The sequence below is a fragment of the Oryctolagus cuniculus genome, chromosome X, assembly GCF_964237555.1.
Source record: "Oryctolagus cuniculus chromosome X, mOryCun1.1, whole genome shotgun sequence".
Taxonomy (NCBI): domain Eukaryota; kingdom Metazoa; phylum Chordata; class Mammalia; order Lagomorpha; family Leporidae; genus Oryctolagus; species Oryctolagus cuniculus.
In genome coordinates this window covers 4,171,930-4,199,919 of record NC_091453.1, presented here as the reverse complement: position 1 = coordinate 4,199,919, position 27,990 = coordinate 4,171,930, and the positions used below count along the sequence as shown (strand labels likewise).

Here is a 27,990-nt window from a genome sequence, read left to right as displayed (position 1 = left end):
AGAGCAGAACAGATGAAATCAGCGTGCTTTGCTCAGCACCAAGGACATACAGTTATTACTCCAACTGGGTGACCAAGGGAGAGATTAGTCTAGGAGAAACACACAGACACAATCGCATTGCCTCAGACCTGTTCCTTGTTTTTCTGTTGTTCGTGCTGTCATTATTCCAGGTTCCCAGCACTAACGGCTGGCTGCCCTGATTTCTCACCAATGTTACAGAAATCAGAATTGTCTTCACCTTCCGAGGACGCTGAAAGAAAGAAATCCCTTGAGTTCAAAGCCAGTTAGAAGGAAGCATTTCTGCATTCCTTTTGTGGGACTGAACACTCCTCTCTCTAAGAGACTAGGATGCTTTAGAAAAATGCGTCTTCAGACTCCTTGAATTGAGGAAGGAAAAAGAGCCAGAGCCAGAAAGAGCTTAACTGGAATGAAAAGCATTTTCCTGGACTCTGCTCTCCTGAATTAATCAGGCCCAGCATAGGCAGCTTAAAGAGCTTGTTGGGGGAAAAATTCCTTTCTCGTATGACTCTTTCTAGCCAGGCTGCATACAGAGGAGTGCTTTCTAGCCTTTGGTCCAGGGCCATTGCAACCCAAATCAAAACAAGTGTTTGCCGTTCCTATAAGGCACTTTAATGACCTGAAAGGAAATAGCAGGATGGACGAAAAGACCCAGATTTCTCTCCATTAGTGGTTTTGAGGACTCTTGGTATAGTGAGTCTTAAAATCACAATTATCGTTCACATAGTTTCTCAGACAAAGCTCAGCTATTAGATTTGGTTTAAGAAAAGGAACATGGAGCGCTCCAGCCTTTATTATAAAAACCCCAGCTTCCCCCTCCTTGTCTAAATCCTTGAGGAAAATAACTTGCGCAAGGAGGTAAAAAAAAGTCTATTTCCTCCCGCATAAGCATGTCTTTTTAAAATTTAGCCCAAGTCTTCTCTTTCCCCCATTATTTGGGGCTTAATACTCACATTCAGGCTATTATTGTTGTAGCTAATCCATAGCCACCCTAAATATACCTTGCGTGATTCCTCTGCTTCCAGTTACAGTGATGGCATACCCAGCCTCTCCCCAAGCAAGGCAAAGGCACTGATGACAATTAGCTGAGCGTCTACAATGGCTTGGTGGCCACTGTGCTAGACGTTTTCACCAGTGTAGTTGAAGCCTGCATCCACAAGCTGTAAAGCTAGTGAAATTCTCCCCATTTTCAAGATGAAGAAGGTGAGTCTCAGGGAGATGGCCATTCCTCTGTTGTTCCTGCAGTTTGAATTCAGGAAGTTCGACCTCAGAGCCCATGTTCTTTTCTGATAAGCCACACCACCCCTCGTGCAGGACTGACAGTACAGTCTCCATTTTGCAGATGGCAATGCAAAGCCTAACGAGATTTTTCACTTTGACTTCCCCCAGGAATCCTTGCCAGGTTGGTGTTCCTGCAATTCTGCTTACTCTGAAAAGCCGCTCAAACACTCAAGTCAGAGAGTCTGGAAGAAGCAGAGTGGGGCCTGGCCTATTTAAGAGAAACTCTGAGTACATCGTGGCAGCTCTCAAAAGTCACCCGATGCTTAATGTGAAGAATAGCTCCTGGTCAGAGCCTTTCTTGGGGGTGGTAGCCTCCTCCCCACCATGACTTAATCAACTCGCTTATGTCATAGTGTCTTATTAGTAGCTTGCAGCCATTCATGTTTACTATTCCTTATACCGGCTCATCACCGAGCTTTCCTATGTTCACGATCGCCATATGGACGTTCTGACGTCCCTCTTGTGCTGTACCCAATGAGGATACCTGAATGTTGCTTCAAGAGCTGTATTTCTACACCGTTCCTGGGACCACAGCTTGGAGAATAAGAGTGTGTCCAGTGAGTCCCAAGGGAGATGACCCAGCTACACCTAAGCACTCAGAATTGGCAGAACAGGACCGAACACACAATTCCCTTGACTTGCACTAGCTCATTAGCAGGGAGCTGGATGGGAAGTAGAGCAGCCAGAACCCAAACTGGCACCCATATGGGATGCCAGCACTGCAGGTGGCGGCTTTACCTGCCACACCACGGCAATGGCCCTGAAAGTTTGCGTTTCTAATAAGCTTTGAGATGAGGCTGATGCTTTGAGAGCCATTGGTCTAGAGCAGAGTCTCAGAGTCACAAACAACCATAAGCAATGCTAGGAAATATATCTAGCCAGGCAGTCATGTTCAAATATAGTAGCTGTATGGAGGGCTCAAATGTAAGAATTGGGAGGGGGCACTCAATGTGTCTGGCAATCTATTGTGACAGAAGAAAGGGAAGATGGATTTTGGTGGCCAGCTATTTAGCCTTCACCACAGTGCCCTGTGCCCTGGCCTAACTGTCCCATGAAGTGTGTTGAAACTTGGGAGTCTTCCTAGACTCACTTGGAAGATCCCTCTCTCTGTCTCTTCCTCTCTGTAACTCTTTCAAATAAATGTATGTATTAAAAAAAAGAAATGCAAGCTTTCAGGCCCTACCTCATGCCTAGTGAGTCAGAAACTGTAGGAGTGGGACCCCCAGTCTGTTTTAACAAGCCCTATGGGGGATTGTGATACATAATAGAATCTGTATAGAAATGCTACATGGCCCTTCTGCGCCTGCGCCTAAAGCTCTTGATTTTGCCTCTTCCAGGCCCTCTTTCTGCTTCCTTTAGGCTAATCCAGACAAGGCTCTACCAAAGTTCAATTGTATGGGTGATGACAATTTTTTTTAAGATTTATTTTATTTATTTGAAAAGAAGAGCTACAGAAGGAAGGAAAGAGAGAGAAAGAGAGAGAGAGAAAGAGAGAGAAAGAAAGAGAGAGGGAGAAGGGGTGGGGAGAGAAAGAATCTTCCATCTTCTGGTTCACTCCCCAAATGGCTGTAATGGCTGGAGCTGGGCAGATTGGAAGCCAGGAGCCAGGAGCTTCATCTGGGTCTCCCACATGGGTGCGGAAGCCCGAGCACTTAGGCCATCTTCCACTGCTTTCCAGGCACATTAGCAGAGAGCTGGATTGGAAATGGAGCATCTGGGACTCAAACCCATGTCTACATGAGATGCCAGTGTTGCAGGCAGTGGTCCAACTCATTATGCCACAACATTGGTCCCAGATGATGACAATCTTTAGGACAGGTGTTTTATGCCAGTTTGACAAAGGTAAAGAATCTCAGATTTAAGTTTTGAATGCATAATAAAATATATGACTATAAAGAAGACAACTTGTACTGATCAAAAGTTTTTTTTAATAAAACCACATCTATGAAATAGCACTAGCTGTATGTTTTTAGTAATGTGTTAACTAATAAGATCTGGTGGTGGGTATGGTACCTTCTATAAATTCAAGATATCTGCAAAAGCTGTCATGCAACCTAAAAAATATCTGATTTCTATTGGTGATCAAGTTCCAGGTAGTGCCAATACTATTATGGATTTTTGTTTATAATATGAAGGATTGCTAAATTTCAATTTGAGGTCTGTGGTTGGCTGAATCATGGCCCCCAAATATATCCATGTCCTGATCCCCAAAACCTGTGACCATTACCTGACATGTAACTTTATACAACATTTTTAGCACATTGTGTTTTGATTGTGACTTGTCACATGCATTCAGTTGAAGAATTTTTCACCCGTGGCATCATGTCAGTGCTCAGAAAGTTTTGGATTTTGGATTTTCAGATTAGAGATGCTCAACTTGTAGTACTTTTGCTTCCTGTACCTGTCACGGGGAGTGGGAGGTTCCTGAAGAGGAGATAAGAGAGTCTTATATGGGCAGGAGGAAGAATCCAGAGCACTTCAGCCCATTCCACTGAGGAGTGAACAGTGCTGGTGAATGATCAGGGCTGCAAACTCAGAGAACTTATCTAACAAGATCAGTAAGCCGGGGCTGTAAACCACAGGGCAGGACCATAGAGGAGGGAAACACTGGAAGGTGGGCGAGCCTGGATCCCCATCCCAACATCAGGCATGGCTGAGCCCCTCCTTGTGTTCTGCATTCCAGCTTCCATGGCTACTTCTGAGCTCCCTGGAGTATTCAGCCTGAAAGACCCGTACTTTGCTAACAGCAATATAAAAAAGCTGGGCTTAGGGTTTACTGCGTGCTCCTGTTCTATCTTGCCGACACCAGAGGGCCCCTATTTCCCCAGCCGTGGATCTGCAGCCTTGTTCTCCAGCTCTGGGATGCAAATCGGGCCCCTCTGGTTTCGGTGACCCTCTACTCTTTCTTCCCTGCTTCTCGGACCTCAGAGTTCCCTGTGGTTTCCAACGTTTTCTTACCTTGATGTCTCTAGTGCCTCTAGGTAAAAATTTCCAACTCTAACCGAGTCTCCTCCAACCAGCCTCTTGGAAAACACACTCTCAAGCTGAGAATGCCTCAGCCTTTCCTGGAAAGGATATGGCTTCCAGCAGATACATCTTCTCATCTTGAATTCATTCTAAAATAAAGAAATGAACATTTCTAGGGAGGATTCCTTGATGATGAATTTATTTTCATATGTATATTCATCAAAATATCAATTAATCAAAGTCATCACTAAGTAATGAAAAAGTATGAGAGTACATATGTACACAGTATATATATTCCTGAAATTTTTCTGCATATATTAAGGAGGGAAATTAGCTGGGTAGTTTAAACCTTGTCATTCTATTGCTGTGACATATGAAGAATGATTTTCCTGATACAGTTTCTTATATTCATCAATAAAAGCCAGTGTCCTCATAATAAAACATAGTTGTCCATGAGGAAACTTCAGAAATGTTATAGCTGAGGAAACTTGAAAAAATAATATAATAAGAAAAAATTTCTTCTGGAAATGCTGTCTAGAGTATCAAGTAATCATAACTTCTCACATTGTTGGGGGATTTGGTTGGACCAAAGTAAATATGACATCAGCAAACAGAAAGTTCAAATAATTAGACAGATGTGAAGAAATAATGTCTAATATTAATTATACATTTTTATATGAAAATGGCTACATTAGCTCTGGGGATAGAAATATATAAATTATTATCAGAAAATGATTATAACATAATTACAGTTTTGTTTCATTTAATGCCTCAAATGCATTCCTGGAGAGTTAGCCAAAAATTTATCAATTTTTTTCTTGGGCACAACTGCATAATGCATAAGGATAGCTAAGATGCTCCTAAAGAAATCAGGTGGAGGGGTGGGTGCTGTGGTGCAGTAGGTTAATCCTCTGCCTGTGGCGCCAGCATCCCGAATGAGTAGAACTACTACTTCCGGCTGCTCCTCCTCCGATCCAGCACTCTGCTATGACCTAGGTTACCAGTGGAAGATGGCCCAAACACTTGGGCCCCTGCACCTGTGTGGGACATCTCGAAGATGCTCCTGACTCATGGCTTCAGACTGGCCCAGCTCCAGCCATTGTGGTCATCTGGGAAATGAACCAGTGGATGAAAGACCTCTCTCTCTGTCTCTCCCTCTCACTGTCTGTAACTCTGCCTCTCAAATAAATAAATAATATACTTTAAAAATAAAAAAGAAATCAGGCGGGAAGAATTTGTTCTTCTAAAAGTCATGACTTATTATGCAATGATAGTTGAAACAGTGTGCTCTTGGACAAGGGCTAAACAACAAAACAGAAGAGACCCCAGACACAGACTCTTGCACATGTGAAAACCTGATGTATGACAGTTAAAATTGCAAATTGCAAAGGAAAAAATGAACTTTTCAATACAAGGTATTGGAATAATTGTTTCTCCCAAGGATAAAGAACGAAAATGAATCCGTGTCTCACCATATACCATACAAATGAACCCCTGACTTATTATATGTAAAAATCCATTCTAGATGGATTAAAAATTTAAATATGAAAGATAAAATTTGAAAACCTTTAGAAGAAAATATTGATATGACCACTTTGGGGTCATTTAAGAATCATTTAAGAATGATTTCTTGAATGAGACACAAAGTTCAAACTTTATAAAGAAGATCGACACATTTTGTTACATTAAACATAGAAACTTCTTTAGATAAAAGGTCTCCATTATGAGAATGAAAAAAATAGAATTTGGAAAAAGATATTTGCAACACAGACAGCTCACAAATAATTTTATATATCACAAATAATTGTATATATACACACATATGTATACATATATATTTATTTTGATGTAAAATGTTTTTGAAATCCATGCACAGTGCTTCCCTAATAGGCATCTCCATGAACTTTCTGAAGACCCTCTCATATATATGATGTGTTAGCAATTTTGCATGCACACATGCCTGTGTGTATGTGCATTATCTATTGCTGTGTAGCAAATTGCCCAAAGCTTAATGGCTTAAAACAACACACAGTTGTGATCTCACAGTTTCCATGCTTCAGGAATCTGGATGTGGCTTAGCTGGGTGCTCTACTTCAGGGTCTCCTAGGTGACTGGTCAGGTTCCGCTTCCAAGCGCACACTCATGTGGTTGTTGGCAGGATTCAGTTCTTCACGGGCTGTTGAACTAAGGCCCCAGCATCTTAGTAGCTGTGGGCTGGAGGCCTCCATCTGTTCTTTGCCACATGTGCCCCTCCTTAGAGCAGCTCACAACACGGCGCAGCTGGCGTCATCAGAGCAAGAAAGGAAGAGAGCAGGAATGATTGCCAGCAAGAGAGAGCATGCTAGCAAGACACAAGCCGCACTGTTGAATGACCTAATCTTAGGCGGTATCCCATCACTTTTTCTGTATCTTATTGGTTATTAAAAACAGCCTATACTTAAGGAGAGGAATCACACAGCAGCATACATATTGTGAAGTGGGGATCAGTGGAGGCCATATTAGAAGTCTACCTACAACAATCTATACCTATCCCATAGAAAATTCCACAAAAGACAGTAGTAAATATTTCACAGCAAGAGCAATTCAAAAGACCTATAAACAATGGAAAAGCTTCTCAACTTCATTAATTATTGCTATCACAAGAAGACACCATTTATGCCCACATAAATGGCAAAACTAGAAAGTGATTATGCCAGTTGTTGATTGCTTCTATATGTTGGAGCAATATTAATCCTCATACACTTTTAAGAAGTATGCATATAATAAGTTGATATAATAAAACTTTGGAAAAGAATATGGCATTGCCTAGTGAAGTTAACATGCAGAAACCTCCAGCCTGTTAATTGTACTTCTAAGCAGACATTTTGCAAAAACTCTTGTGCACATGGCCCAAGAGTAACGTAAGACCATGTGTAGAACAGCCTTATCTGTAAGAGGCAAGCACCAAAAAGCCAAATGTCCAGCACCAGTGCAATGGATAAAGAAATTGTGATATAAGCATATAATAGAATACTATACAGCAGTTAAAGTGAATAAAATACAACTGTACACATGCACATATAAACAATACTGAGTGAAAAAGAAGTTTACATAAACATAAAATAGTATGACTTTATTTATATAAAGTTCAGAAACAAGGGAAGCCCAATAATATATGTATCGTTATCAAGGGACTTAGTAAAAAAACTAGGATAAAGTAGTTTCAGAAGTGTTGGACAGTGAGTATCCCATTTTTCATTATTATTGTTCCAGCAGTCAACACACAATGCATTATTTTGTGCATATGGTTTGTTCATGCTAAACAGTAAAAGAAAAAATAACAACAACTAGCATTTCTGGGACTTTCCTCAGTGCCAGCAACTATGTAGGTGTTCTCTTGGAAGGGATGCATGCTGTCCTTTTATTCTTAATGCTCCACCTCTCATTTTCTATTGATCATTTTTCCTTTGAGAAATATTTACCTAAAATAAAATGGGACATATTGTGTTTAAAGCAAATGGAAAATCATATGGCAATAAAAACAATGAAGAAAATGATAGTGCTCAATTCAAGGAGAATTTTGCTACTATACCGAATATAGAAATTAAAATGATTTAATCTCCCCATGGAACCTTTGAAACCAAAAGTAGCCACATGAATAATCAGACTAGAGCAGGTTTTTTCATCCTCAGTGTTATTGATGTTTGAGACCAGATCGTTCTTTGCTGTGGGCAGCTGTCCTGTGTGTTGTAGGGTGTTTAGTAGCATCCCTGGCCTCCACCTGCCAGATGCCAGTAAGATCCCTACTCCCTAGTCTGAACAAAGAAAAATGCCCCAGACATTGCCAAATGTCCCCTGGAGGCAAAAATCAACCCTGGTTGAGACCCACTGAACTTGGATGGTCTTGGCATACTCAATGGCATTACACACACAGGGGACCTATCACAGGCCTATTTTATATTTCCACAATGATTCATTTATTCTCTTGATATTTATTAAGGCACCTTCTCTGCAAAGTAAGTTAAGTGACTTTTAATCGTTCTGCCATCACTTCAGGTCTCTTGAACATTACTTACTAGTAGCAGAGATATAAGCTCAGCAAGAATCCTGCAGTTGATTGGCACATTTTTGCATTGCTTTATTTTCAAAATCCCTTAAAAATAAATAGAAGGCTAGACCTCAACAGGATTCAAGGATGCATTAGTGACCACTTGTGGGCTTCAACTGCCTTTGAAGGGGGCTACTTATACCCTTCACAACTCAGGGCTAATGCAGTGTCTTTGAAGTTTGGTTGGGTTGAGCATATGAAGCGCTTCCAGCTATGTAAATTGGATGGCTGCTTTAATTGATTAAATCATAACCTGAGCTAAGTGGATTTGCTGAAAGCAAGATTGACCTGTATTAAAAATTTAGGAAAAGGACATTTTAAAATGTTAATGCATATACTTATATGTATGCATAGATTTTTTTTCTACTCATATGAGAAAGATTTTCAATCTCTTTCTACATGGTAAGTGTAAGCTGCAGACTTCATCAAACCCTTTGGATGTTCATTTTCTTCGCTTAGTCATTTTAGAGACTCTCCTCTAGCTGTGCATGATTTGCTCTTTCTCTACCATTGCTCATATTTTTAAATTGTGCATTTACAAGGAATAAAAAGAAACTCCTAACTTGCAGTGCAATTGTGCGCGAGGAGTATATTTTGGTCCCTGCTGCTGTGTCAGAGGCTCAGAGCAGGATGCTGTTGCCATGGAGACAGAGATGTTGAACCAGCTTCATCACCTTTGCCCTGCTATTTAAAATCATATGCACAGCAAAGCTCTGGAAGACACAGGGCTTTCCCCGGTAGGTCAACCACCTCCTCCCCTTTTCTCTTTTAAAAACAACAACTTGGCAGATTAATGTCATTTTCATTTATGACTGTTATAAAGCGTAATGTAAATATCCTCTTGCACAGAATGAATGGGCAGCTCTTTGTGTCGTCTCATTCCATAGTGAAACTGAAATTCCTTGAGAGTTTGCCAAAAACCAGGTCTCCTAATGGGTTCTACCCTCTCTCCTGGCTCTCTGAGAGTACCAGGGCAGTGGGTGTAGATGTTGCAGGATGAGATGAAAAGTGATAGAAAAGAAGTTAATCATAGGCTGTTAAAATGTTGCTTGGACAAACCTCTGTGTGTGTGGGGGGGTGGGGGGCATAGAATAGGCTCTCTCACACACCTTTCTGGAGGCAATTTGGTAATACATACCAACAGCCTTGAAATTACTCCTTGAATGGTCAATACCCATTCTAGCCATTTATTCCAAGGGCACATGCATGAATATGAACAAGGATTTCACCACAACTTTATTCATGACAATCAAAAACTAGAGCCATCCAATTTTGTCAACATGACCACAAAAGGAGATTAAATTCTAGGGCGTTACACAAGGGCATACTGGGCAGCTATATTAAATAATAACATATAAACGTATTTATTAACATGAGAAGATTTTCAAGTTACAAATCACTAATAGAACTAATTGTTCTAATGAAAGATCTGGGTTCTTTGTTATTTTAATTTATTCTTTTTACTTCTCAATTTTGTAGGTTTTCAGCAACCCTTGATTACTTGTATAATGTTAAAAGTCAATTAATAAAAAATGAATCCATACTCATAATACTTTAACAGTAAAAAGTCCTAGAGGCTTTCTGTAAATTAAAGTTTATTTCTACTCCACGTCCCCAGAATTCCAAGATCAAGTCATTAATTTCTGCCCTCAGATAGATTCTTTAAAAAAATTTTGTTTGATCCATTTATTTTTGTTAAGCCCCCCAAAACACAGCCATTTAAATCCAGTTAAAAGTACTGATGCTACCATCTCTAAACTAGTGTCCAGAACAGCCTTCCCGAAAACGGGGCTCATCCTATCCATCACCTCGGACAGAACTCCTGGCTCCCCAGGTGACAACATCTATCTGAGTCTGTCTCCCTTTCTCACACACCCTATTTTGCCATTACCACTGGCAGTTTTTTTCTATATGCCAGGCAAATGAGTGTCCTTGCATTACCTGTATTTATTTCCTTTCCCAATGGAGACATTTTTGTGAGTCCAAAATACTGTGCAGAGCATTGGATGGGAACAATGGAGATACAATCTCAGTTGCTTCTTGCTCCAGTGACGCCCTCCCTTCTAAGCAGCCATTTCCTCAACACCAGAACCCAGCACACCAACCCAGTTAAACATTTGGGTCACCACAAAGCACAGGACAGCCTGAACGAGATTTCCAGGGACCCACTGTCAAGCATGGATGCCGTATTGACTGTGGAGATCCCAAAACTGCCTGGTGGGAGGAAAAGCCCTTTCTACCTCCTCCCGCAGCTCTGGTCCTGTGGAGGGGCTCATTATTTGACAGGCAGGCAAGAAAGCTGAGGTCCGCGTGCTCTCTTTGCCTTGACTTAAACCTTCACCCTCAGGTTTCCATTGACTGGCCATGTGCAGGAATCATGAGGTGGCTCTGGAGCTGGGCAGGCAAGGTCCTTCACAGACAAAATGCCTCCCCAGGCATCCATGGTCTGGAGCATTTCACGTGGCAGCCACCAATCACAGGAGCAGCATCTGCATGGGCTTTGGGTTTTGAAAAGTAATATTGGCCACAAGAAATAAGATGGAAAGGTCTAGAAGAAAGTATACAAAACAGGTGGGAAAAGATGCATCCGCACAAAGTAGGAGGCAGATCCTTCTTTTGAATTTCTCCAATATTACTTTCTACATGGTAGCAACGGGCTGAATGTTTGTAACCAAGCTTCTGGCACCTGACCCTTAGGGGGGCACATTGAAACCTTATCCAAAGCACAGCATCAAACAATAATACATCAGAATGTATCTTTGTTTCAGTTCAGTTCAACAAAGATTTAAGTAACTTCTCTCTACCTCTCTGTTCTCTCCTGTACAATGGGACTAGAAAAGGAAACCTCCCCCTTAGGATTTTATTGTCCTGAGGATTAAATGACTCAATATATGTAAAGCTCCTGTAAGTTCCTGGCGCATGCTGAATGATCAGTAGTTATTATAATCATTATAACTGAGCAGCCTCTACTACCTGGCACTCTGCTGAGAGTTTGATGTGAAATAATTGAATCATTTTTATTGTTCCATTCTCTTGTCAATGGATGTAGGTTCTTTGTAGATTTGGGCTATTAATAATAAAACTGCTCTAAATCTTTTTGTAGTAGTCCTTTGCAAGATATATGCACTGATTTTTCTTGAGTATATACCTTGGAATTGGGTGGCTAGCTCACTGTTCCACCTTCTTAGATATTGCCACATACTTTCCAAAGGACAGTTAACACTTATGTATTCAGAACCAGCTGAAGCTAGAGGGTAAGCAAGATGTGGTCCCTATCCCCAGAGAGTTAAAACTGCTGCTCTACTGAGTAATACCGTAGACATCTTGGCTTTTGCAATCCCCTTTTTATCATCTAATAGAGCAGCATGAGTGCCACGTCCTGATAGAAGAGTCGAGAAACAGAAAATGTCAGCAATGAGCTCATCATATTCATGACCACAAAGTAAGTTAGTAGCAAAACTAAAACTAGAAGGAGAAAAGCAAAACAAACAAAATTCCACTCTTCCCACCGTCCAACTGGGTCATTCAACCTCAAAGGGAAGTCATGCTCCTGTGTGCAATAGCAGGCAGTCTCCTCCCCTGCCTGCCTTCATTAGGCCAATGTGAAGTACTTTAGTACCCAGAGAACTCCTGAAACCCTTCTCTGGGCTCTAGAAAAACCTAGAATTAAGCTACCTGGGCTGATCCTTAATGTGGCTCTGGGAGGAAGCGAACAAAAGGAGCAACAGTAGGTACCTTTCCCTCTGTGTAAGGAAGCTGGGTATCTTAATAAAAACAGAAGGTCACATTTTGGAAACTGCAGTTAAATGTCCTATTTGCCCAGAGAGATGTATTCTAAATTCAAATAAGGCTGAATTGCTATGAACCATTGTGGGTGGAGGGGATATACCAGGGTTTCTCAGTCTTGGTGCTGTTGACTTTGGGGGCTGATAATTCTTGCTCATGGGGCTGTCCTAGGCACTACAGAATGTTGAGCAACATCACTGACCTCTACTCATCGATGCCAGTGGCGTCCTACTCCCAGTTATGACAAGGGAAATATCTACAGACACTGCCGAATGTCCCATGCGGGTGAAAATTGTCCCTGGTTGAACCATTGGGATATACTTAGATTAAGCATGTAGGACAATTGAACTTTATATTGTCCATCATTATCAGTCTCGAAGCTGGGAAAAAGAGGGATAGCATTTAATATCAAAGAACTTTGATAGTCTATAGACAAGTGGCAAGAACATTTAGTGTTTTACTTCCTTAAAGGAAATATACAAGAATAGTAACACAGTAATAAGCAGAAACCCCATTTCAATTATTGACAAGTCTAAGGTATGCAATTTTTCCATATGATTTTATTTGAAATGCAATAGGCTTAGTTTTTCAGTGATCTGTTTGCTGAAAAGTGATTTGCAATTGCATATTGATTGTAGACTAACAAGTCTTGTTGTGGAAGTGTTTTAAGGTCTGTAAAAACAATTTATCCTCTAACTACTTTCCTCTTATTGCTGTTATTGATACTTGTGATAGACCCTATTTTCTTTTTTTTTTCTTTTTTTTTTTTTTTTTGACAGGCAGAGTGGACAGTGAGAGAGAGAGACAGAGAGAGAAAGGTCTTCCTTTGCCGTTGGTTCACCCTCCAATGGCCGCCGCTGCAGCCGGCGCACCACGCTGATCCGATGGCAGGAGCCAGGATCCAGGTGCTTTTCCTGGTCTCCCATGGGGTGCAGGGCCCAAGCACCTGGGCCATCCTCCACTGCACTCCCTGGCCATAGCAGAGAGCTGGCCTGGAAGAGGGGCAACCGGGACAGAATCCGGCGCCCCAACCGGGACTAGAACCCCGTGTGCCGGCGCCGCAAGGTGGAGGATTAGCCTATTGAGCCACGGCGCCGGCTAGATAGACCCTATTTTCAAATAAAGGCTTTGGCAAACAGGAGCTAAAACTGCATTTGGTCCTTGAATAATTATACCTTCTCAAAGAAGGAAATTTTTTCCCTAGTAATGATAATGGTTTAGCAATGTATATCTCTCAAATTTATTTGCCCAAAGATTTATTTATTTATTTGAAAGGCAGAGTGACAGAGAGAGAGGGACAGAGATCTTCCATTCACTGGTTCCCTCTCCAAATGATCACAATAACTGGTGCTAGATCAGGCTGAAGCCAGGATCCTGGAGCACCATCAAGGTCTCCCATGTGGGTGCAAGGGCCCAAGGACTTGGGCCATCTTTGCTGCTTTCCCAGGCACATTAGCAGGGAGCTGGATTGGAAGTGGAGCAACTGGGCCTTGAGCTGTTGCTCATATGGGATGCCAGCATCACAGGTGGCAGCTCAACCCACTATATCACAGTGCCAGCCCCTCCCTCACCTATTCACTTCAAAAAATCATTATTGAGGGACTGGCACTGTGGTGTAGTGGGTAAGGCTGCCGCCTGCAATGCCAGCATTCCATATGAGTGCCAGTTCGAGACCCAGCTGCTTCACTTCTGATCCAGCTCTCTGCTATGGCCTGGGAAGGCAGTAGAAAATGGCTCAAGTCCTTGGTCCTCTGTACCCACAAAGGAGACCCAGAAGAAGCTCCTGGTTCCTGGCTTCAGGTTGGCCCAGCTCTGGCCATTGAGGCCATTTGGGGAGTGAACCAGCAGATGGAAGACTGTCTCTCTCTCTCTCCCTCTCTCTCTCTCCCCCTCCCTCCCTCCTTCTGTCTTCCTCTGTAACCCTGCCTTTTAAATCAATCAATCAATCTCTTTTAAAAAGTCATTATTGAGCCCTTACAAGTTACTCTTACCTGGGGATGTAAGGATGCTCAAGACAGGCACTGGGTGCATGTTGGTGGTTATGTGGAGAGCACTATTGAGCACCAATAGTGGTGTCTTCTTAGCTCTGGCTCTTCCAATAGCCAGCTCTGAGACCTCTGGAGGCTCACTCCATCTTTCTAGAACCATTTATTGAAAGAGGTGGATTAACTGAAATGGCAAAAATATTTCTCCTCTAGTGCCAACTCACGTCAATTGCTATTGGCTGCCCACAGCACTTGATTATGAGGCAATATCTTCACTCAATGGCAAAGAAGGCTGTAATTGATTATTGATGTCTGGCCTGGGCACAATGGAAATTGCATGGATTTCTCTGAATTGCTAAGGCTTCAGATTATGTGATTGGTAAGAAATGTACCTTTCTCTCCTCAGTATAGTTTGGTATGGGACCTTAAGGCTATTTAACTTTTCTTGCTTTGGAAACAGGCCATAATGTCCCCTTTCCCAATCTCCCATTTCCAATTTTCTTGTTTTAGTCCTAGAGAAAAATTGCAAATGAATTCCACAATACCATCCCTGCAAAGGCTAGTTTGCAACATTTTCTGACATCCTGCTCTGTCTTTGAAAAGATCAAATAAGGCAAAACTTGACCTCCCTCCACTCAGGGCCTCTTTGACTAAATGATTTTTCCCAGATAGCAAGAGATGACTGTTTTCTTAATTTTGAATAGATGAAAATAGACACCAATCAACAAACCTTGGCAAAGAGGAAAAATCCCTTTAACTCATATTTTGCTTCAATTACATTGAGGACAATGGAGCACATCACACCCTGTGCATGAATAGATGCTTTATTATTCAAAACAAGCATTCTGTCCCCTATAGAAAATATGCAATCACTGTTTAATTCAATGGTAGGATGCAAATTTAAATTCCCATAAGGGGAAGGCTGTTAATGCCATTTAAATTGGTTGTAAATTACAGATAATACGCTTGAGACCCCAGAATACAGATTAGTGGAGTATTGCTTTAGGAATTCAATTCTACTTGGAACTGAGCGTGTATTTATCTATGAAAAATAAAGCCATGAAGGCTTGTTTACAGCTACAGTTTATTGCCTATCCTTCTTATTTCTGAAGCAAATATTTCACTCTTAAATGCCATGGAGATGGCTCAGTGTAATACAGAGAAACGCCATGATGTTGCAGACAGATTAGCACTGTTAGAGACAGCACCTCGTTGAAAACAAACAAACCAAACAAAACGCGCACGAGGAAAAGACAGTACTAGGGCGCTTAATAGAGATGTCTGGCCAGCTGACTTTTCTTTTTGCCCGTTTCTGCCAGCATTCCTGCAGTTTAAAACCTCAGTCACAGACAATCACGCTTTTTCTGAGATGAGCGGCCGTGCTTCTCTCTTGCTGCTAGCGGGCAGCAGCCACTTGGAGGTGGTTTCTCATTTTCACAGATTAGCTAATCATGAGTGGGATGCCTGATGGGCGAGTCTTGGGTGAAAGCATTGTTGCTGAAGAATCAGGGGGCTTTCCGCAGGGGAAAGTGGTAGATAAAAATGGACACTTTTCAACAAAGGTTTCTGAGCTCCCAGAACTGTTCCTTCCTTGATGCGGTTTCATGTCTCAGGTAGGAAATAGGGTTACTTGGGGTGATAAAAATAAATCAGCGTCTGGGCTCATGCTTTCTCCTCTGGCAGCCTATGGGGAGTGTTTTTATTTTGTGTGTGTGAAACTGAAAGGCACTGAAAAAAAGTTGCCATTGATATATACACAGAGAAGGAAGCCAAGCGCCCGAACAATGGCGGAATGTTGGAGTCATTACGCCTGCAGAAGGCTCACTCCCATCGATACCACATGGGGTTAATCATTTCCAAAGAGCCGGAATACCAAGTTATCCATAACACTGCACCTAAATGGAAGAATGTTGTATTTTTTTCTTTGATCTGTCAGAGGTACTTCGATCTTGGCCAGGACCTTTGTGACACCGTAAGCATTTCATTACCTAGTTCCCCAGAGTTCCCCAGGCCTTGTGAGATTCCTTAAAGTGAAATGAAGTTTTAAGATGCCCCTCACACCCCAGCATCATCTTGTTTATTTGTCATCTGTTTCAAGCTTTGTAGAACAACACAGAACCTGGTCCTCCTTTTCTGGGTCTGGCCCTTGTGCATCCAGATTAAACGGGAGGGCTTCTCTCCATCTAAAAGGATGGAGGAAACAGCCGCTGAAGCCTGAGGCTGAAAAAACAGGCGGTTCCTTAATCTCAGCTCGGGTTCAGAGACTCTGACAAAGTGGTGCTGGTGGTGATTTGGTGCGGTGGGGTCTTTCTGCTTTTATCTTGATGCAAACACGAGGCGAATGAAGAGTATGAGTTTCCTTCTTAAGTGCCTTGGCTGTTTGCACATCCCCAGCCTCATCAGCTGAGGCTGAGGCTGACCTGCTGCCTGAGCTGTGCCCACCCGCGCCAGTCATGACCGGTCAGCCCTGCCATGGCTGTTTGTCTTTTCTCACTCTCTCCTGGAGGTGGGTTTGGGACCTGCGCACTCCTCCTGGGAGAAGCCACTGGGCAGTATTCCAACGTGGTGGGTGGGCATGCCAGCATGCTCTGGGCCCCCGGAACCTGGTCCCCAGTCCTAACAAGGACCATGACACCTGGGTTCTCTACGGTTCTCAGTCAAAGCTGTGGGCCTCAGTTTCCTCAACTTGAAACTATGGAAGGCCCTTTGTTGTAACTAACACTTCCTGAGCACTTAGCACATTGCAGACATTGTCCTGGATGCCAGGCACAAACAAAAGACATTCCTAGTCTCAAAGGTTCAAGGTAAGGAGCGAAGGGGCATGCACACAAACTTGTAAACAGATAGTGACATTAAAATCTGGTAAATTTTTAAGCTGGTATAACCAGAAAACTGTTGAAGCCCAGGGGGAGAACTAGGCAGATAGAACGTCGCATCAACATAGTCATTAAGGGCACAGATTTTAAAGCCAGAATGCTTGGACAAGAGCTGGCTTCTGCAGAAGCTGTGTGACCTTGAGCAAGTTCCTTAACCTCTCTGTGCTGCAGTTTCTCATTTTTCAAATGGGGGCAATAGTAGTACCAACCCCCTTGGGTTGTCCAAGCAATTAGGAAAGTGGCTGGCATGTAATGAGCCCTACATAGATTATGCTAATATTCTAGGCTTCCCACAAGTCCATGAGACTGCAAAGGAACTGGTGAATGAAAGGGAATTCTTAATATGCAAAAAGCAGATCTAACTGTGTTTTTGAGAGAATGGAACTGAGCATGTATTTTATGCTCGTTAGGCATCGGAAAGCTCGCTCACATCCTGCCCGCCTTGGATGTCCCTAAGTCAGTGCCCAGGCTGCCAAGCGGGAGCCTCTGGCATGGGTAGGAGGGGATGGCACAGCTCGGGGTGTTCTGTATTAACACCAGGGAAAGGCGGCTCTTTGATCTGCAGGCAGCTCCCAGAGAACACACACGCAGAAGCTGAGCAGCCCCTTGCCCACCCGGCTAGGTCAGACCGTGGGAGAGAAGTCTGCAAGCAGGACTGTTTCCGGGTCTTGCTGACTCCCGCTTCAGAGAGGGAAAATGGGCAGGCGGCTGTGCAGCTTGGCAGAGCTAAAAAGGAGGGCAGAACTTGGCTTTGGCAGGAGCAAGGGCCCCTGGGCTGGCTGGATGGCAGCTGACTCAGGCCAAGTGGAGGCAGCTGTGGGCTGCTAGGGACGGCCCTGCTGGGAAGCAGGAGTCCAGCTGAGCGAAGGGGAGAGTCAGGGGAGTTGGCTGGAGCCTTTGTGAGGAATTTGAGGGGAAGGAGGAGGGGCTAGGCCCTGGAAATAGGGTCTTGAGTGAGACAGGAAAATAAGTCACATTAAGCACACACCTGGGTGCCCCATGGAGCCAAAAGGGCCCCAATCATGGGAGCAAGGGTGTGCTAGGAGATGTTTAACAAGCGGCTCTCACAGCGAGGGGTCGCCTGCACCCAGTGTGCTTACTTGCTCTGCATAGTGCTACCGCTGTGGCTCACGTCACGCTGCCGAGGCGATGTCACCGAAGCACCCTCTTACCCCTCGTTTCCCTGGTGAGCCACAAGAGTGGCAGAGCAAGCCCAAGACCGATAGATAGTCAAAGGCTTAGGCAGTGATGTGCTTTGAGTATTTATTACTTTAGAATATAATTGTAATGGCAAATTTATATAATTTAGTTTTTAATAATGATCATGGTTTGCAAAATTCTTGACAATTTAGCAATTGGCCCTTGGAAGCTGGACTGAGCCGGCACCAGAGAGCTATTTTATTTTATCTTTTAGAGAGAGAGATCTTCCATCTTCTGGTTCACTCCCCAAATGGCTGGGCCAGGCCAAAGCCAGGAGCCTCATCTAGGCTGCCCACGTGGGTAGCATGGGCTGAAGCGCTTGGGCCGTCTTCCACTGCTTTTCCGAGGCCATTAGCAGGGAGTTGGATGGGAAGCAGCGCAGCCGGCATAGGAACCAGTGCCCCAGGGGATGCTGGCGTCCTAGGCACCAACTTAGCCTGCTGCACCACAGTGCTGGCTCCTATGGGGGACCCTCACTGGATGCCTCTGAGCCTCAGTTTTCTCAGTGGTAAAATGGACTCCTCTTTATCAGAATAATTACCGTATCTGGATCACAGGGCTCTTGTGATGGTCTGAAGAGTATGTGAAGACTTTTCAACTGCTGTAGGCAGAGACGCAGGGACAGAGGTCTTCCATCTGGCCAGCGCCAGGCCAATGCTTGGAGCTCAGAGCCCAGTCCAGGTCTCTGACATGGGTGGCAGGGACCTAACTATTCGAGCCATCTCACCTGCTGCCTCCAGGGTGCACATTAGCAGGACCCGAACCCAGGTACTCAGATATGGGATGCTGGTGTTTTAACTTATCAAAATTGTCTCCAGGTAAAGAGTATCCCCAGGGGAGCAGTGTAAGCTGGTGGTCAGAGGGTTTGAATTCTGGCTTGGGCCTGGGTTTAGTCGTGTGACCTCAGGCCCCAGTTTCCTGATCTGAAGAGTTTCGTTGAGGGTTAAGTGCATTCCTATTGTGACGCTGGCTGGCGTGTGGGGAGCAGCGTTGACATATTGACTCACATTGTTTATCAACTTGAATAACAGCTCGCAATTCTTCCGGAACCAGCAGGCTTATGAACTGGGGCACCCACAAGCCTGGCGTCCACCCCTCTGGGTTTTCAAGGCAAAGCACCCGTCAATGATAACAGATTCGCTACCATGCTAAGAGCCAATGCTCTTTAGATAATGAACCCTGAAGTCTATCGCCCAGATAAAGATGCTGCTAGAATCAGATTCCATAGACACTCCCCATTGCAGCAGGGTGGGGGGGCAGCTATCTTATTACATGCCTGGCTGGCTCAATTACCACAGGCCTGACCTCACACACACTGCAGCCAGCCCAGGGCAGAACCCCGATGTGCCAGGGTCACCTGCTGTCCCGCACAGCCTGCTCTCACTACCTCGCGTGCTACAGGGCCGTGGGAGAAAGTAGATAGAATGAGGGGGCTGGACAAGACCGGCACAAGGTGGGAACCAGTGCTTGGGACTTCTCAGGCTGAGTTGGGGAAGATGGGATGGAGAGAAGGTGGCCAGGTCTCAGAAGTCAGGTGCCATGACACACATGAGGAATAAAAAAAGCAAAGAAAGGTGCACTCCCCAAGGTGGCCAACCTAAGGCAGGCTGCCAGGGCCAGGTTTTTCCAACTAAGGCAGTGCAGCCGTTAGTGAGTCCTGGGTTGCTTGCAGGAGGTTGGAACCGCCATTCTTCTCCCTTCTCAAACTAGAGGACAACAGTGTGGTGGAGCGGCCTCCAGGCACCTCCCTGGCATGGCCTCTTTCTGGGCGCTCACAGTTAGGGGTCAGCCAGGACAGTGCAGACAAAAGTGATAGAAGGTACTTCCAAAGCTGATAACAACCTCCCCCCACACTCAGTGATTCTGCTTCCTCCTCCTCCTACTCTTCCACCTCACAGATTCTCCCTCCCTCCCCCTTTCTGCCTTGATTCTTTGTTGAAGATGGGGCCATCATAATATGGAAAGAGCTTGGAACCCTGCAGAGGTAGAAAACACAATCACAGCTTCCTGACCTGCAGCAGACTAGGAAATGAACAAGCAATAAACTTTGATTCTGTTAAGCCACTGTGATGTAAGGGCTGTTTGTTTTAGCACCTAGCCAAGCATTGCCCTGACTAATGAAAATGACAATGAAATGGAATGGGGCAGACAGGAAGGAATATAATGGATACGTTAAATTAGAATAGAACAGAAATTTTTAGTGTGCATTGCAGGCAGTGAAAAGTAAATACTATTTGGTGGAATATTTGTTTCAGTTCACGTGGCCGAGAAGCAATAGGTACCTACCCCTTTAAGGAGGGCACTGTGGATTTTCTAGCCATCCCAAGATATGGCTATTAGTAGTGGAAGTTTTCAACTTGTCCTTTTCTTTTAGTCCCTATGGTCTGTCTGAGGCTAGCACTGTCCCCCAGAATCAAAGCAGAGAGAACACACATGTAAAGGCTGCGCAATCAGTGTTTCATTCTTGGAACCACAGTGATTGGTTCAGAGGTGAACACGGGGCCCATTGTTGGTCCAATGAGAGCTAAAACTGGGACTTTGGCTGGAGTTCTCATTAAAATAACTGTTTGGGGGCAGAGTTTGTGGTACAGGGGTTAAGCTGCTGCTTGGGATGCCCATGTGCCATATCAAGTGCCTTGTTTGAGTCCTGACTTCTCCACTTCCAATCCAGCTCCTGCTAACGTGCCTGGAAGGCAGAAGAGGATGGCCCAAATGCTTGGGTTCTTGCTACCCATGTGGGAGACCAGAATTGATTTCCAGGTTCCTAGCTTCTGCTTAATCAAGCTCCAGCTGTCGCAATTATTTGGGAAGTGAACCAGCAGATGGGAGGTCTCTCTCTATCTCTCTCTGCCACTTAAATAAATAAGTAAGCAAATCTTTTAAAACGTTTTATTTCCCCTGGTTTTGTAGCTGTGGATATATAAATCTGAAATAGCTGGTAGCTGTCTTCCTGTCACAGGGGAGAACTTGCCTGAAAATAGAAGCATCATCAGAGAAGGCAGAGATAAGTGATGGGAACAAGAGCTAGTCCTGATGATATCACTCAAGCCCCTAGATCTAGCCATGCCTGAAGTGACCCCTATAGTTTTTAATTGATTCTATAGATTTACCTTTTTTGCTTCTTCTAGTTTCAGTTGGGTGTTTGACAGTTGTAACTGAAAGAATCCTGAGAATGTGTCTTCTACATGATAAAATGTCACTTCCTTGGGAATATGCCCCCCCCCCCAAGAAGGATTCAGGTGGAAAACAGCTGATTCTCAGGCCTCTCCCAGCTTTGCCAAGGAAAAGTGGTTTGAATCATTGAAGAATCAAGCATCACCATATGGAAAATCCAGAAGGTAAAGTGAGGGAGAGCCTTGTGTTTTCTTGTTTTCTGTTTTGAGAAGATGAAGAACAGGTGAATACCAGTAGAAGGACAAATATGCTTCTCTTCATTTGTTTAACAAATATTCATTGAACACCTTCCATGAGCTAGGAACTGGGTGGAGTCCTGAAGATGATTAGACAGTAGAGATATTGTTGAGTAACCACAGAACGAATTCTTAGGAAGAGCTTGCTACACATCAGATACAGTTCTGAGGACCTGATGCCTATTAATCTTATTGATCCCTGAAATCTATCCTATCAGGAAGATGCTATTACCATCACTCATTTGACAGGTAAGGGAAACAGAGGCACTGTGAGGTAAGGCTATCAAAAGACAGAGCTAGTGTTGGATCCTTGGGAGACTGACTGCACGTCTAGGTCTTAAAATGATGGAACTGTACTGCCATGGTCCTTGCTCCCCCTGAGCTCATACTTACCCTACAGAGGGCCATCCTCCAAGCCTTAGGAGCTCTACTCTGAGTCCCTTCTGCTAGAATTCAGTGTAAGAAAGTTTAACTGTGACCTGAACTGCAACATCACTTCTGTTTTAGGTACTGCTCAGTTTACCTTTCTGACTTTAGTCAGATAGCAAGAGGTGTGACCTTGGTGGAGAAGGAGGAATAAAGGGTTACATGGAGACACAGTTCAACTGAATGTTTAGGAACACAGTTTTTGGACCGCCATAAGTTCTGTGATGTGCTCTGCCGTTTTCCAGCTGTTTGGCCTCATAGAAGTCGTTGACCCTCTCTGAGCTTGTTTCTTCATCCTAGAAAAAGGGGTAATTATAATAAAGGGCCCAGGGCATAGTCAGTACCCTAGTTGTTGCTGTGGCTCTTCCTCTTTGGCTCTCAGTGCTTCTTGATTAAATGAGGAGCTGGGCAGGGTGCTCTCTGAGGTCTCTGCTGGCATACGTTTGGGATGCTGATTTGGGAAGGGCAGAGTCCTATTGGCATGGGTGTTCTTAAAGAATGATTTTCTGGTGTGTTTTTGTAAGATTGGGCTTTGCTTACCAGTGTGAAACTGCCAGGGGAGTATGTTCAGCTTGTTGTGTGACATCATCACTTGGTGCCCATAACGGTGATGAAATCCCGTATCCCACACTGGGGAGGAAGGGAATTCCTGGCATGGATGCCCCGATCCAAACCAGGGCCTTCTCCTTTTCTCGGGGTGGGCACTGCCCTTGGTTTCCTAGTTCCTGGACTCCTCTGATGTTCCTAGAGACACACCCAACCCCAAGCTGGAGGTGGTGGCATTGTGGGGGGCAGGGAGGAGGAGAGACAAAAGGAGGGGGAGCAGGGGGTGGGTGAGGGTGCAACAAGGGCAGGGGAGTGCGGGGAAGAGTGGCAGAGAGAGAGATCCAGGGATGGAGCAGGAGCATGTGAGCGGAAGAACAAGGAGGGGGAGAGGCAGGAGAAGAGATGGGGGAGGACAGAGCAGGGGAAGGCCAGAACCAAACCCCGAGAATACAGCCAGAGAGCTGGGCGGGCCCATTGGCAAAGGCAGCTGAGGCCCCACCCTAAAATGCTCACCCTGTTCTAGTAGCACTGGGTCTCTTAGCCCCCCTGTTAGAAGCCATGGAAGAATTCCCTGCATAGGAGACCATACTGGGTTGAGGAAGTTAATGGCATACGATGCTTCTGAGAAGCAAAACTATCATGATGGCGTTGATTTTCTGTCTGCTCTGTGATCTGTTGTATTCTTAAAATGCAAGAGCAGAGTGAGTACTAACAAAAGTAGGTGAAAGAGACTAAATGCCATTACTCCTCAGGAGACACTTTGGTAGGGTGACTTGTCTTTCACTGATTTACTTAGATTTGTGGTTTTACCTACCAGTCACTCATCTAGCACTGACTGTTTGTCACGGCCCACATTAGGTGGATGGGTTTTCAAGATAACATAGACATAGAACCCCTGTCCTACAGAATAATGAAAGTGCAGTGCCTCTCTTGACACTCCTTCCTTCTCAAGGTAGGGGAACATGTCCCCTCCCCCTGAATCTTATTTGGCCTCAAGGACTCTCAACGGATAGAATGAAGTGGATGTAACTTATGAAGTTGACTCACAAAAGGCAATACAGCTTCCCTTTGCTTTCTGGAAGGCTCACACTTGGGGAATCCTAATTGCCATGAAAGAAGTCTGATTTCACACAGGTAGGGCTACCAGAGTGTGAGAAAGTAGCTACTGAAGAGGCAATGTGTAAGTGTTCAGATTAACAGACCCCGCGGATGTCCCAGCCAACAGGCAGTATCAACTGCCAGAGGTGCGAGTGAGGGCTCCAGGTGATCCCAGTGCCAGCCTTTCCGTCACCTCCAAGCCCTGAGTCTTCCTGGCTCCACAGGCAAAGTGGAATTACAGAAGGATTGGAGCAGGGCAGGCACACGGAACTTTGTCTTCACGAAAGACATCATTGCTCCCAGGGTAGAGGGTGATGTGGATGGAGTTGAGCAGAAGGAGATAGGAGCTTCTGCGTGACAAGGACCCCTGGGCCAGAAGCTGACCAGACTTGACTTACATATACCTCTCCTGTGTCCTCCTGACCCCACTAGCTGCAGTTGCTCCGTAAACATTTGTTAGAGGAGTAAACACAAGTAGAATTCGCTGCTTTCTGAAGACTCCCCATGAATGTGAACAGGCAACTGTGCAAGACCCCAAATTGTGCTTGGATAATGACCTCCTGCTGTAGAACATGGAGTCTTTTTTTGTGACAAGGTAAAAGAAAAGTGTTGTCACTCTGCCTCAGTCATTCTAGGTAACAAAAGTCTCGTTATTTAGTTAGCACGATGGAAACAGACCATCAAGTTTCTCCAACACCCACAGGTTTTGTGTGGAGGCCAGAGACACGGGAGCAGTAGTCAGATGATTTTGACCATCATACCAAAAATGCTACAGATACACATTTTCTATCTTCCATTCCTGTTTCTCCCAGTTCCCGGGCCCATTCAGTTATTCACTCACCTTTGTGAATGCAAGGTCCTGGGGGAGGTGAGATGGTGGCCTTGGTTTGGGGGCCTCCAGCAGCAGATCCAGAGACAAAGACCCAAGTGCAAGTAATATATTCGGAAGGGGGTCCCAAGAAGCACTGGGTAGGGAGTGGAGAACTGAAAAAGGAAGGGCATGAATCCGTGAGTGGGTGTGCTAATGAGCAAGTTTCCACTGTGTGCCATTGGAGAACGGTCCCCTGGGGACTCTGGGGGCCAGTGCGGCCCGCAAGTCAGAGTTATTCCACCCAGGGGTGCGAGAGCTGGCCGGTTTCTCCATCTAATCTGTGCTCTGTCATTGTTAGAGGGCTGTTTCCAGGGACATTAACTCTCCAGTAATTCCAGGTGGCCCTTGGCATCAACCTAGAGTGTTCTCCAGGAGTTGTGCGCATTCGCAGTAAGCAACCTGGGGTATATAGAGGGAGGAGCACCCAAAAGGGCTCCAGTAGGATCTGATAGATCAGATTACAACCCCAGGAAGGACACATCCGGGGGCACTTGAGGAACATGGTTTAGTTGCCTGGTTCAGGGAGGAGAGTGGGCGTGACAAACACTGGCGTCCGTCCAATGCATGGCTGCTTTCAGCAGTACATTGACATGCAAGTGGCAGGATCCTGGGTTCGTATCTTTGAGTCCCATTTCAAGTACAACTAAGGTGACCACTCGGGGCTTCAGCCTACTTTCTGGCCTGGAGGGTAATACTATTGCATGGCAGCCAGACTTTAGCATCTCCGTAATTCCCTTCAGCCTTCCTCCAGTCTCATTGAGTAAGCACTGAAACCACAGAAAATTCAGATGACTACCAGCCATGCAGCCAGACAAGTCACCCAGCCTACTCTAGGCCTCGAGTTCTAAGACAAAGCCCAGTTGCCCCTCTTCAGAGACCCTGGAACCCTGATTGGCAAACCAGTGAGTCTTAGAATCCCCCTGGGGGCCCAGTTTTCAAAGGCAGATTCCTGAGCTGCACTCCCTGACTCAGGAGGTCTAGAGCAATGTGCATTTTTCCACCAGAATCTCAGATGGTTCAAAGTGAACATTGACAAGTGCAGTTTTAGAAGCTGCTTGACATAGACAGAGGAAAAGGAAGAAAATAAAGGAGGAAAACGACAGGCAGGAAGTAAAGTGGTGAAGAGATGGAAAAGAGGAGGAATTTTTTTCTTTTTTTTAAAAGATTTTATTTATTTATTTGAGAGGTAGAGTTACAGAGAGAGAGCGAGACAGAGACAGAGAGAGAGGTCTTCCATCCGCTGGTTCACTCCCCAAATGGCTGCAATGGCTGGAGGTTGGGCCAATCCCAAGCCAGGAGCCAGGAGCTTCTTCCAGTTCTTCCATGCGGGTGCAGGGGCCTGATCACTTGGGCCATAGTCCGCTGCTTTTCCAGGCCATAACAGACAGCTGGATGGAAAAAGCAGCAGCCAGGACTTGAACTGGTGACCATATGGGGTGCCGGCACCACAGGCAGAGGCTTAGCTCATTATGCCACAGCACTAGCCCCAAGAAGAGGAATTTGAGAGAGCCAAGAGGACCCATGAAACTAAGTGGGTGGCCACCAGATAGTGACTTCTATAGCAAACAATTACTTTAAATCTCTGAGCATTGAGAAGCAGAGTTCTCTCTAATAAACTCTGGAGGCAAACATGAGTATTAGAAGCTATGTGGGCCGGCGCTGTGGCTCAATAGGCTAATCCTCTGCCTTGCGGCACCAGCATACCGGGTTCTAGTCCCGGTCAGGGCGCCAGATTCTGTCCCGGTTGCCCCTCTTCCAGGCCAGCTCTCTGCTATGGCCCGGGAGTGCAGAGGAGGATGGCTCAAGTCCTTGGGCCCGCACCCCATGGGAGACCAGGAGAAGCACCTGGCTCCTTGCTTCGGATCAGCGCGGTGCGCCGGTCACAGCGCGCCAGCCGCGGCGGCCATTGGAGGGTGAACCAACGGCAAAAGGAAGACCTTTCTCTCTGTCTCTCTCTCTCTCACTGTCTACTCTGCCTGTCAAAAAAAAAAAAAAAAAGCTATGTGATCTAAGGGAGTAGATTAACATTATGGATTTTCTTTCAGCTGGAGGGGATCTCCAGGTACTCCCACCCCCACTCCCACCCACCCCATCCCCAAATAAAAACCTGGAGCTCATGCCTCTGGGGGATACCGGGGGACAGGCAAGGCCCGGGAGTGCCTGATTACATGGTATGCATTCCACAGTGCACGTGCTCCTCAACTCACGACGGAGTGGCATCCTAATCAACCCATCAGACGCCCAAAATATGGTAAATGGAAAATGCATTTAATAGGCCTCACCTATCAAACATGTGGGTAGAGCAGCACAGCACACTACAGAGTATCAGTGGTGCTACTGCCTGGTGCCATGAGACATCACTACTGTGTGTCACTAACCCTGAAAAAGATCAAAATTCAGAACTCAAAGTACAGTCTTTACTGAGTGCATGTCACTTTTATACCATCGTAAGTCAGAAAATAGTAAGTCAAACTGTTGTAAGTTGAAGACCATTCATATACAAAAGCATCCATTTTTCAAAAGGTAGTTTTTTTTTTCCCTTAGGTGCCCCCTGCAAAAAAATTAAATGCCTCTAGAGCTACTTATAAGACTTCAGAATTGGAGAAAAATTCCCATGGATGTGCTCAGAGACTGTACGAGTCAAGTTTAGGCAGTGCAGGACAGGCTTCTGATAAAGATAGGTCCTCTGTCTGCACACGTGTGCATGCCTCAGAATGACCAGGGAACCTTGGCAAAACACATGGCCTGGCCCGGTCTCCAGAGGATCTGATTTCAGCAGGTCCGAGGTGGGGCCCAAGCATTTGCTAATGCTGCTGCTGTAGGGTTCATACTCTGAGAACCACTGGGTTAGACCAAAGTCCAATGAGTAGACCAAGGTCCAGAACATCGAAGGAGCAAAATACATGAAGCTGTGTCCAGAAACCAGGGCAACAAGAGAAGATATCTGAATGGCCAGCACCCCCTTACCTTGCTTGAATGACCGCTTCTACCTCTTCCCAGTGTGCTTGCTTCTAGCGGGCAAGGCACTTCCTGTGGTGATACCATAATTCTCCACGGTACTTCAAGATGAAAGTGATATATTTATAGCTGCTCTATTAAAAGACACCACATAAAGCGGGAAGCTCTATGTCAACTCCTGGCTTAGAATTCAGGTCATTCGCGGCCTCTGAAGAGAGTACACACCTTCATACAAGTAATCAACTCTCTGGCCACCCTTAGTTCCACCCAGTAATTTTCAAAGCTTGGGATAGGCATGATACACTGTCTCATATTTCCAGCCCCTTGCAGAATCCTGCAGGCCATTTTTTAAGCTGCCCTAGCATTAAGGCAGTTTTGCTGGACATAAACCTCTCAGGACATATGAGTTCAGCTGGAGTAGAATTACTTCTCAGAATATACAAAAAACAAGATCTCCTTAATCCTGGGCTATAAATTAGAC

At 45.0% G+C, this 27,990-nt stretch overlaps 1 long non-coding RNA gene across 24 annotated transcripts in view; it reads right to left on the bottom strand.

Moving 5' to 3' along the window:
* Nucleotides 1-27,758, bottom strand: part of LOC103351774 (uncharacterized) — a 37,751-nt gene extending 9,993 nt beyond the window's left edge. Inside the window, exons 1-7 of one of the 24 annotated variants that reach the window (XR_011385403.1) lie at nucleotides 27,519-27,758; nucleotides 24,522-24,664; nucleotides 14,131-14,277; nucleotides 6,311-6,546; nucleotides 4,258-4,415; nucleotides 3,527-3,723; nucleotides 2,709-2,993 (exon numbers count right to left, since the gene is read on the bottom strand). This is a non-coding gene — a long non-coding RNA (uncharacterized lncRNA). Of the gene's footprint in view, nucleotides 1-2,708; nucleotides 2,994-3,207; nucleotides 3,724-4,257; nucleotides 4,416-6,087; nucleotides 7,728-12,341; nucleotides 12,520-14,130; nucleotides 14,278-24,521; nucleotides 24,665-26,833; nucleotides 26,931-27,518 lie in introns of those variants that run through there. The other 23 variants (XR_011385417.1, XR_011385412.1, XR_011385402.1 and 20 more) reach the window with 23 other exon arrangements.
* Between the last annotated feature and the right edge of the window lie 232 nt (nucleotides 27,759-27,990).